Source organism: Lathyrus oleraceus, chromosome 4 (genome assembly GCF_024323335.1).
Source record: "Lathyrus oleraceus cultivar Zhongwan6 chromosome 4, CAAS_Psat_ZW6_1.0, whole genome shotgun sequence".
Taxonomy (NCBI): Eukaryota; Viridiplantae; Streptophyta; class Magnoliopsida; order Fabales; family Fabaceae; genus Lathyrus; species Lathyrus oleraceus.
Genome location: NC_066582.1, coordinates 456,605,669 through 456,615,556, shown reverse-complemented (window position 1 = coordinate 456,615,556; position 9,888 = coordinate 456,605,669).

Genomic DNA, 9,888 nt, shown 5'->3' with positions numbered 1-9,888 from the left:
CTCTCCAGTCAGGTTTGCCTTATTCCCATTACTTTATGCTTTTAATTTGAATGCTTTGAATGTATGAGGTATTATGGGTGAATTTGATACCCTTTTGAGGCATGTGTTTGACAAGAGGTTTAGGCCTCCTACCCTTGGTTGCTTTTTGTGAGCTTTTTGTGAATTTTAATGGCATGATTTATGTGGTTACATTTTGATTTGGGGGCAACTCTTGATTACCCTATCTTGTTTCTCTAGCCTGTTTGTTGAGTTTTTTGTGAGGGTTCACATACTCTTGCAGGGATAGCTTGCTTGGTGTTCCACTTTATTTGTGGGGTACCACCTGGAGGTCTATTCCGATTACCTGTACTGACTCGTTTTCTTTTATGGTGTTTAGCTTGGAAGAGTCTTTGGGTTTCTTATTTATCTAATTGCCGTTACTTCGGATCTTTATCCGTACGGTAGATCTCTCGATCCCTTTACTTTTCCCGCATGTTACCGATTTCTTAGGCTTCGTATAGCCTCTCGTGGCATGTCATTTAAGGTAGCGTGGTTCCTTCATCTAGGACTGCCTTTTTGCATAAGCATCCCTATAACCCAAACCAACTCATTGATTTTTCTTCTCCTAAGAACACATTATCGCCTTCTACTACAGGCGAGTAAGTCTTCAAAGGTCGAGCATCCAGTAGATTGCGTAGTAACGTCGTTCACCCCAAAACACAACCCTTACCCCATAGGTGGTCGAACTACGTTTTGCTCTAATTTTCATCCCAGATGAGATACGTAGGCATAAGACGCGATGTCTTAGCGAGCACACTCCTCTTTAACCCATAGGTAGCCGAGCTACGAAGACTCTGATTCTTAGATTCAGATGAGATACGTATGTAGTGGATGCGACGTCTGTGCGAGTCATTTTCTTTTGACCCTTCTTTTAGTAAGTAGTACATTAGATGAACATACACGCTTTTCTCATCCCTTCAATCATGTTTGCACAAATAATTTTTCACAAAAACAACAACCTTTGCAACAAATGTGAAAAGGGCTTCCTAGGAGTACCTAGGATGCTTTGGGTGCCTAATACCTTCCCATTGCATAACCAACCCCCTTACCCAGATCTCTGACATTTTTACTAGTTTTTGATTCGATAAAACTTTTAGGTTTTTGTTCGCTTTCTAACCATTCCTTTGGATAAATAGAAGTGCGGTGGCGACTCGACTTGTATGATTTACCTTGGATTTAGTCAATATCTCTAATGGTAACGAATACCCCGCTACACAAAAGTGGCGACTCTGCTAGGGAATATAAATCCTAGTGGGTTTTGCCTACTTTTCATATTTGTTGTATTGTATTGTATATTTATTTATTTATTTATTTATTTTGTGACATATTTTTATGCAATTTGGGATTACTGTATTGTATGTAATGATTGAATTGCTTGATATTAATTCCTTGTATGCTTGGTGATCTTTGTGAGATGAGTTCTATACCCGAACTCGAGTGCACTTAGGATAGGAGAATGACATAGTCTTGTCGACTTGTGTGGAGTTATTCCTTAGCAAGTTGACTTGCAAGCCCATTCACTTGGTGGAGGTCATGTTGGGATCAATAATGTCACACAAGTAGTTATAGTTAGACATTACTCTTTCCAATATAGACCTTAGAAGCCAAGGACCTTAGTTTACCAAGCCCATCTTGGCCTATTCTTAGGATGTAGTGCGAAAGTTGTTCAAGTGTAAGATTTGATACGATTGTTACGCGATACTACACTCATAAGAGTCTCTCTTGAGAATATTTTTGGAATACGAGTAGTCGTTTCTCCGATAATACCCAAAAGATGGGATGATGACTATGGGAACCTTTTGTAGAACATGTTCGACAGGTTTAAACCTTAGTACACTCCCTTTGGGTGGTTCTTAACCTAAACTCCATGCTCGTGACTTACAACAAACCCTTGATTCATGGTTGATCCGTTCAGGTATCCTTAATATCAATGGAACTTGGGTGTTGATAAGGTGTAAACCATAATCCACCAAAATGGATGTTTGATATTAAGGATAACATGATCCATCCCATGACCTTTGTTTGGTGTGATTTGCTTGATCCTTGAGTGTGATTGTTGCATTCATGCATTCATGCACCCATTTGCATCCATATCATCAATAAATAAGAAAATTTTCAAGGAACTTAAGGGGTTTATTTGCAAAATTTTTAGACATGGAAAGACAAAGAAGGAATACAAAGAAGTACAGCTTCAGGCAACCAGATTTGAAAGAGTTAAGGAATTTGACATCTTATGTATTAGATCCCTTAGGTTTCAAAGCTCGTTTTGGGAAGCTTCTTCCTCTTCTGACTACTCAGGTGGATGAAGGATTGATGAGTGTATTGGTGCAGTTTTATGATCCTTTGTATCGTTGCTTCACGTTTCCGGATTTTCAGCTTTTGCCTACACTTGAGGAGTATGCTTATCTTGTGGGTATACCTGTTCTAGATCAGTTGCCGTTCAGTGGCTTGGAGAGTATTCCTACTTCTCAAGAGATAGCTGACATGTTACACATAGATGAATCTCTGGTTGGTGCCCATATGACTACCAAAGGTGGAATTCAAGGTCTCCCTTCTGAGTTCCTCATTGGTCAAGCTACTATGTATGGGAAGGCCATGAGTGAGGACGCCTTTGAGGCCATATTTGTGCTTCTCATCTATGGACTAGTGTTGTTCCCCAACATCGACAAGTTTGTGGATGTGAACGCTACTAGGATTTTATCTACTCCTAATCACGTTCCGACTCTGTTGGGTGATACCTACTTCTCTTTGCATATGAGGAATGCAAAGGGAGGTGGCGCCATTGTGTGTTGTTTGCCTCTGTTGTATAAGTGGTTTATTTCTCACTTACCTCAGACGGTCGCTTTCAAGGAGAACAAGGAATGTCTACGGTGGTCCACGAGACTTATGTCTCTCACTAATGATGATATCTCTTGGTATAACCGTGTGTATGATGGTGTGCAGATTATTGACTATTGTGGCGAATTCTCCAATGTACCTCTTCTTGGTACATGTGGTGGGATTAACTACAATCCTGTTTTGGCACGTCGACAGCTTGGGTTCCCCTTAAAGGATAAACCCAATAACATTCTGTTAGAGGGTGTATTCTTTCAGGATGGTAAAGATCCCCAAGGCTTGAAAGCTAGGATGGTCCGCGCTTGGCGCAAGATTCATAGAAAAGGAAGGAAAGAGTTGGGTCCTAAGAATTGCATCGCTTTGGAGCCTTACACTATTTGGGTTAAGGAGGAGAGCTTCTGAGTATCTCATGCCTTATGAGTATCCGAGACCTACACCAATGATTATGGCTGGGCCTTCAACCCTCCCTAATCAAGGAGTAGAGGAGTTGAGAGATGAAGACCGTTCACGTGCCTGGATCCGTGAACGTGAAGAGTTGCTTCAGCAGATTAAGGAGAAGGATGCGTTGATTGAGTTTCTTGAGCATCAGGTTATTGATGATCCTGATGATGTATGGACTTCTCTACTTCCTCAGTCTTCTAAGTTCTGGAAGAGGAAGTATGATCGACTCGCCAAAGAGAAGGCCGATATGGAGGCAGCCTACGAGAGGGAGGTGAAGAGGCTTCGCGCATCTTATCTTCCTGTGTCCCGATCTTTAGATGATTGTTTCTAGGGATCCATAGGATGATTATTTTCCTTTTCTCTTGTACATGATCGACGATGCTGCACTTCTTTTCCCTGATATTATTTGATGAGATATTTCCATATGTGATAAAATGCTTAATATTTCCAAAATTTGAAAATAAAACTCTAAAGTTCCTTTGAAATAAAAAAACAAATCATATGCACAAGCATTGCATGCATCATATGCATAAGCAGGTTTTGTTTCCGGTCCCTTGCCCTGTGGTCTAACTCTGTGTCCTTCATTTATTTTGAAGACAAGCTGACTCACCGGTACTACACTAGAGCAAATATTTCAAGACTGATGGATCACTTAGAGCAAGAGAACCACGAGCTGAAAGAGGAAGTGGCCAGATTGACTGCCCTAATGGAGTCACTCATGGCTGCCCAGAGCCAGTCTTCTCCGACACCTTCAACTCCTCCCCAGAGGACAGTTATCTCCGAGATTGTCTCCTCTACTGTGCCCACTGCCAGTGCACACTTTGTTCCAACAGCCATGCCAACCGGGTTCCCGTGGGGGATGCCTCCCAATTTCATGCCTGAGGGTCTTGTTCCTACCTTTGCTTCTCTGCCGGCATCTAGCCCGGTCCTTGCCGTTCCTCCTCCTGTCGTGCATACTTTGCCCAGGGTAGACGACACCATCTATCATTCTGAGCCGTCTGAGGGTCCAGATGTTTATCAGAAGATGGATGCTATGAACGATCAATTTCTTGAACTTCGCAAGGAATTGAAAACTCTTAGAGGGAAGGATCTTTTCGGCAAGTCTGCTGCCGAACTCTGCTTGGTTCCAAATGTGAAGATCCCTGTGAAATTCAAGGTCCCTGATTTTGAAAAGTACAAAGGAAATACTTGTCCTCTCAGCCACCTGGTCATGTATGCCAGAAAGATGTCGACTCTAACCGATAATGACCAACTACTCATCCACTACTTTCAGAACAGTCTGTCCGGTGCCGCTTTGCGTTGGTACATGGGTTTAGACAGCGCAAACATCTGATCCTTCAATGATCTCTATGCGAAGCCTTCGTCAAGCAATACAAGTACAACGTGGATATGGCTCCCGATAGAGATCAATTGAGAGTCATTTCCCAGAAGGATAAAGAAACATTTAAGGAGTACGCCAAGAGGTGGCGAGAGGTGGCAGCACAGATCGTGCCTCCGCTAGAAGAGAAAGAGATGACTAAGATCTTTTTGAAGACTTTAAGTTCTTTTTATTATGAGCGGATGATTGCTAGCGCTCCTTCTGACTTCACCAAGATGGTGAATATGGGGATGCGTCTAGAAGAAGGGGTCCGTGAAGGACGGTTAACCAGAGAAGAAGGCTCTTCTGCCAAACGTTATGGGGCGTTTGCAAAGAAGTAAGATGGAGAGGCACATGATGTGATCTCCCATGAGAAACCAAGAAGACCCTCTATGAAGAGGAAGACTGTGCGTCCCGCCAGTAACCAGCACCAGGTGGCTCATATAGCACCTGTTTTCATAGACAATCAACAGTATCAGCAACATAGTAACAATCAACAACCACATCCGCAATATCAGCAACAACAACTTCGACCACAGCAGCAGGCCTACCAGCCTCGAAACAGTAATCAAACCAGCACGAGTTACGAGAGGAAAAGGGTCACCTTCAATCCTATTCCGATGACGTATGCAGAATTATATCCCTCTTTGATAGAAAGGAAGCTGATTACTCCGAGAGACCCATCGGCTATACCTGCTAACCCCTAGTGGTGGTATTGTCATACCCCAATTTTGTCCGGGCATATTTAAACTTTCATAGAATTGATTTCATTTTCATTTTTGCATCATATGCATAGCATGACATACATTGCATCATGAATAATACCTAAAATGTCAGTCAGAATGAATTTATTGGAAAATACAGACAAATTGGTTAATTCGTTTCTCAAGAACATGCAAAATCAGCGGGTAAAAAGTTTCAGAATTAAAATTGCAGACACCAGTATTATTGATCTACGGTTCACGTAGTTTAACCTGGTGTACTCATTGCATTTTTTAGAGGCTGTTTCGGTTGCATTTCGACCCGTCTGAGCCTTTTAACCGATACAAAATTATTTCAGAATTTGAGGAAAGACTGTATTTTTTTAATAAGTATGTTTTGTCCTGACAATTTTAGTGTGACCGGTTTAATTTTCTGAACAAATTTGTACTCAGTTTCTATTTTTAATGGATCAATATTTTTGGTTAGTTAGTTAATTAAAGTAGTCAAAATTTATTTAAATCAAATGTTAATTAGTTTTTTTATTAGTGTTTTTATGTCCTTAAGAGAATAATAAGTGTATTAAAATAAATAAATATATATTGGCATTGGATTCTATTGCCAGCTCACATGCCAATTATTTCCTCTTACATAGACACGCGTCTTCCTCCTCTCTCACCAAACACTCACTATTTTATCTCTTTCTCTCATCATCAACGGTAAAGAAAAAAGAAAAATCAGAAAAAGATCTTGGGAATCCACTCATGTTCTCTCCCAACAAACTTCCTCACGTTACCTCATTCTCTCCCCACTCATTAAATCCCCTCACACTCACATTTCTCTCTCAGACACACACCTACCACATGACCCTCTCTCTACTCCCTCATTCACTCTCTGACCGAAAGAATTACCTCCATCTCTCTCACAAAATCCTAAAAAACCCACACAGAAAACTCCTTCATCATCAACCTTCGTTCATCACTCACAAACCATAAATCTCGCCGCTCATCTCCACCGCTGAACCTCTTTTTCCTCCGACCACAACACCTTCGGTCGCTGGATCTCCATCTTCGCTTCTCAACACCGCGCGACCTCCCTCTAAATACAAACCCTCCATTTTCCTTTCCAGCTTCCGCACCATCTCTCGTCACAACCCTCACCGCCGCTCTAGTCTTCACACCAACAACCCCATCTCTCTCACCATGCAAATCGACCGCCGTCAAACCCACATGCAAACACCACTTTGACCCACAACCGTCATCAACAAACACCTCGCCGTACTCTTGCTCCTCCTTCACACTTCGATTCCGATCCACCCTTAAAACCACCATTGCGCGACAACCCCTCAAATCGCAACATCCTCCGCTCTCTTTCCTCAAACAATCTTAAAACCACATCCTCAACACTTCAGCGTGTCTCTTTCTGACACCGCCGTGGAAATCTCCGACCTAACATCTTCAATCTTACACCGCCAACGCCATCACTGTTCATCCCTTCGGAACAACCATCTCAAATCTCTCTTGCGGCAACAACAATGCATCATCTTCAACTTAAATATGTTTTGTTGTTTTCGAATTCAAGGAGTTTTTCATTTTCCGTTTTGGTTGTCATCTGTTGATAATCTGTACGCAGGTTGTGAGTGTTATTCAAGGTTTGGCAACAATTGTCTTGACATGGCTGAGTCCCTTTTCAATTGCGCCAACCAGAACGAAACATAACAACATCACTCGCTTCGGTAACAATTTCAATGCTTATTTCATTTGCTTCGCCGCATATTTGTTTATTCCATTTGTTGGCTGTGTTTATATTGATTTCGATGACCATTGCATTCTGGTGATGTAAAAAAATTTGTAAACACGGTAAAGATGATGTTATTGTTGATTCTGTTCATGAGTTCTTTAATGTTCAGATTAGTTTAGGATGATCTGTTTCGGTCCTCAGTTTAGGCTTATGGTTTGAAAGTAAGGACGCGGTTTGGACTTTAGGCAATTTGGAGTTGGTCATCTGTTTGACGTTTATTACGCTCATGTGGTGTTGGGAGTTACGGAAACTGCACTGGATTTTGAGATCTTGGATCAAATTATGAGTCATTTGGTTTTATGTTGTTATAATGTGATTAAGTTGGTGTTTCAATTCATTTCGTCTGTGTCGGTCTTTTATACTACATAATAGGACTCAGTGTTGGATTTATGTTGATTATAATCCGATGAAATTAGTGTGCTTTATGATTGAGGCAAATTTCAGGTTTTACCATGGCCTTTCAAATGTCGCTTTTTCTTCTTAAAGAACTTGTTGGAGGATAATAGGGCCTAAGGTAGTTGCGTCCAAACCCAATGAATTGTATAATAAATTTATGGACATGATAGTGATATGGTGATATCATTGTTGGGTTTTATTTTCTCATTACAATGCGAATCAGATTTTTTTTTATATAACGGATTCGGCAATTTCATGCTGATATTCCGCATAATTCTGATATATCAATCGAATATTTTCACCGAGTTTCGAATCTGCATATGACATTAATCCTATTGTCCTTACGCTCAAACCGGTTCCGAGCACATCTTCATCAACACATACTAATTAAATCAATGTTAATACCCATTTTATTTCTCTTTTGACTTAATTAATTGATTAAAATCTTTAATTAGTTTAATTTCTATTAATCAATTTTAATTAACTTAATTATTTGATTTAATTAAATAATTTTGATAATTAATTTTAATTAATTCAATTAATCGATTTAACCAAGTTTTAATAAATTAATTTTGTTAAAAAGAAATTGATTGATTCCTCCCACTCTAACAACTTCACATTATTTCAAACAAAAAGAACTATTTCATGTCATCATCATTTCATAATCATTTTCAATCTTATTTTACTTCAATTCATCAACAACACAAACCAATTTCGAAAAGCACAAATCATACAATTCTCGATTTAAATATCGAGCCCATTTTAAAACACCCTTGTAAGTCGATTGCTCTTCGCATCGCCATCAACCTCACATAGCTTACTCTTGGGCTTCCTTACAATGAAACCTACTTGGTTATTGATTAATCGAGTAGATGAAACAATACACAAAATAAAATTCATTTCATTCATAAACATGAATTCAAACCTTTTTCCAAACCATTCAATTTCAAAAGAATTTTCTCTTTTAAACATAAACTTAGGATGAAAAGGAGATAGTAAGCGTACGCTTCACTATTTCTCAAGCACTTGAATAATTGGCGTACGCCATATTGCGCGAGTTCTTGTCACCCGATTAAATCTTAAATCACACAATTTCGAATCACTTTTCAAAATCAAATATAATTTCCAAATTCAAATTATTCAAACCATAACACTTCAAATCATAATATTTCAAATCATTTCTACAAATTCCAAATCCTTTTAATTCCATATTTTGGATGAAAAGGGGAATAGTGAGCATCCGCTTCATTATCCCTCGATTATTCAAATAATTTGCGTACGCCATATTGCTCGGATTTTCGTCATTCAATTAAAACCCTAAAACTCCATAAAATTAAAATTACTCCCCCAATTAATTATAAATTTTAAAAGCTTTATTTCAATAATTAATCTTTGAATGAAAAGAAGAATAGTGAGCATCCGCTTCCTTATCTCTCGATTATTCGAATAATTGGCGTACGCCACATTGCTCGAATCTTCGTCATCAAATTAAAACACAATCGAATAAATTCAAACTATTTTCGCAAATCAAATGCAACATCCAAACATTTCTTTTTACAATTTAAACTTCGGATGATAAAAGAGGGGAGGCGTACGCCTCACACTCTCTCGATTATTTGAATAATTGGCGTACGCCATATTGCACAAATTATCGACTTCCGACTAAAACACGTTAAATAAACTTGGATAAGGGAATAGGGGGCGTACGCCTCATTATTCTTTGAATAAGCAAGTAGGAGGCGTACGCCTCACTATCGTGCATATTCAACGTCCACAAACAAACTTTCAAAATAATTCAAACGAAAAGGGAATATAAGGCGTTCACCTTATTATTCCTCGAAAGAATTGGACGATTGGTGTACACCACATTGCTCAACCTTTCGTCGTTCCTCCAAAATATCTCCAACAATCAAACCAACTTCTCTCCCCCGAGCGATCGAAACCAATCAAACCCAAACACATCAATTCAACTCGTCACCCCCGCGTGACCAAAACCTCCTCAAAAGAACACTGTCAATCCTTTCTAATGCGAACACCAAACCAGTGCTAGAGCCTCCACCGAGAGTAGACAAGCCAACGTTTAGCCGTTAGAACGCCGACCTACACAGTCGTTCATCAAAACAAAACCCACCAAATATTCGTAGTAGCCCGAACTACGAATGCTCTGATTTTCTTATTGCACCATAAGGATACGTAGGCAGGAGATTGTTGTATCTTCGCGAGCACACTAATAAAAAACCTCCCATTCCCCCCTCCTGAGGTCTTCATCCATATCTATCATCAATTCTAATTACTCGAAAAAAGCAAATAACAGTCAATTA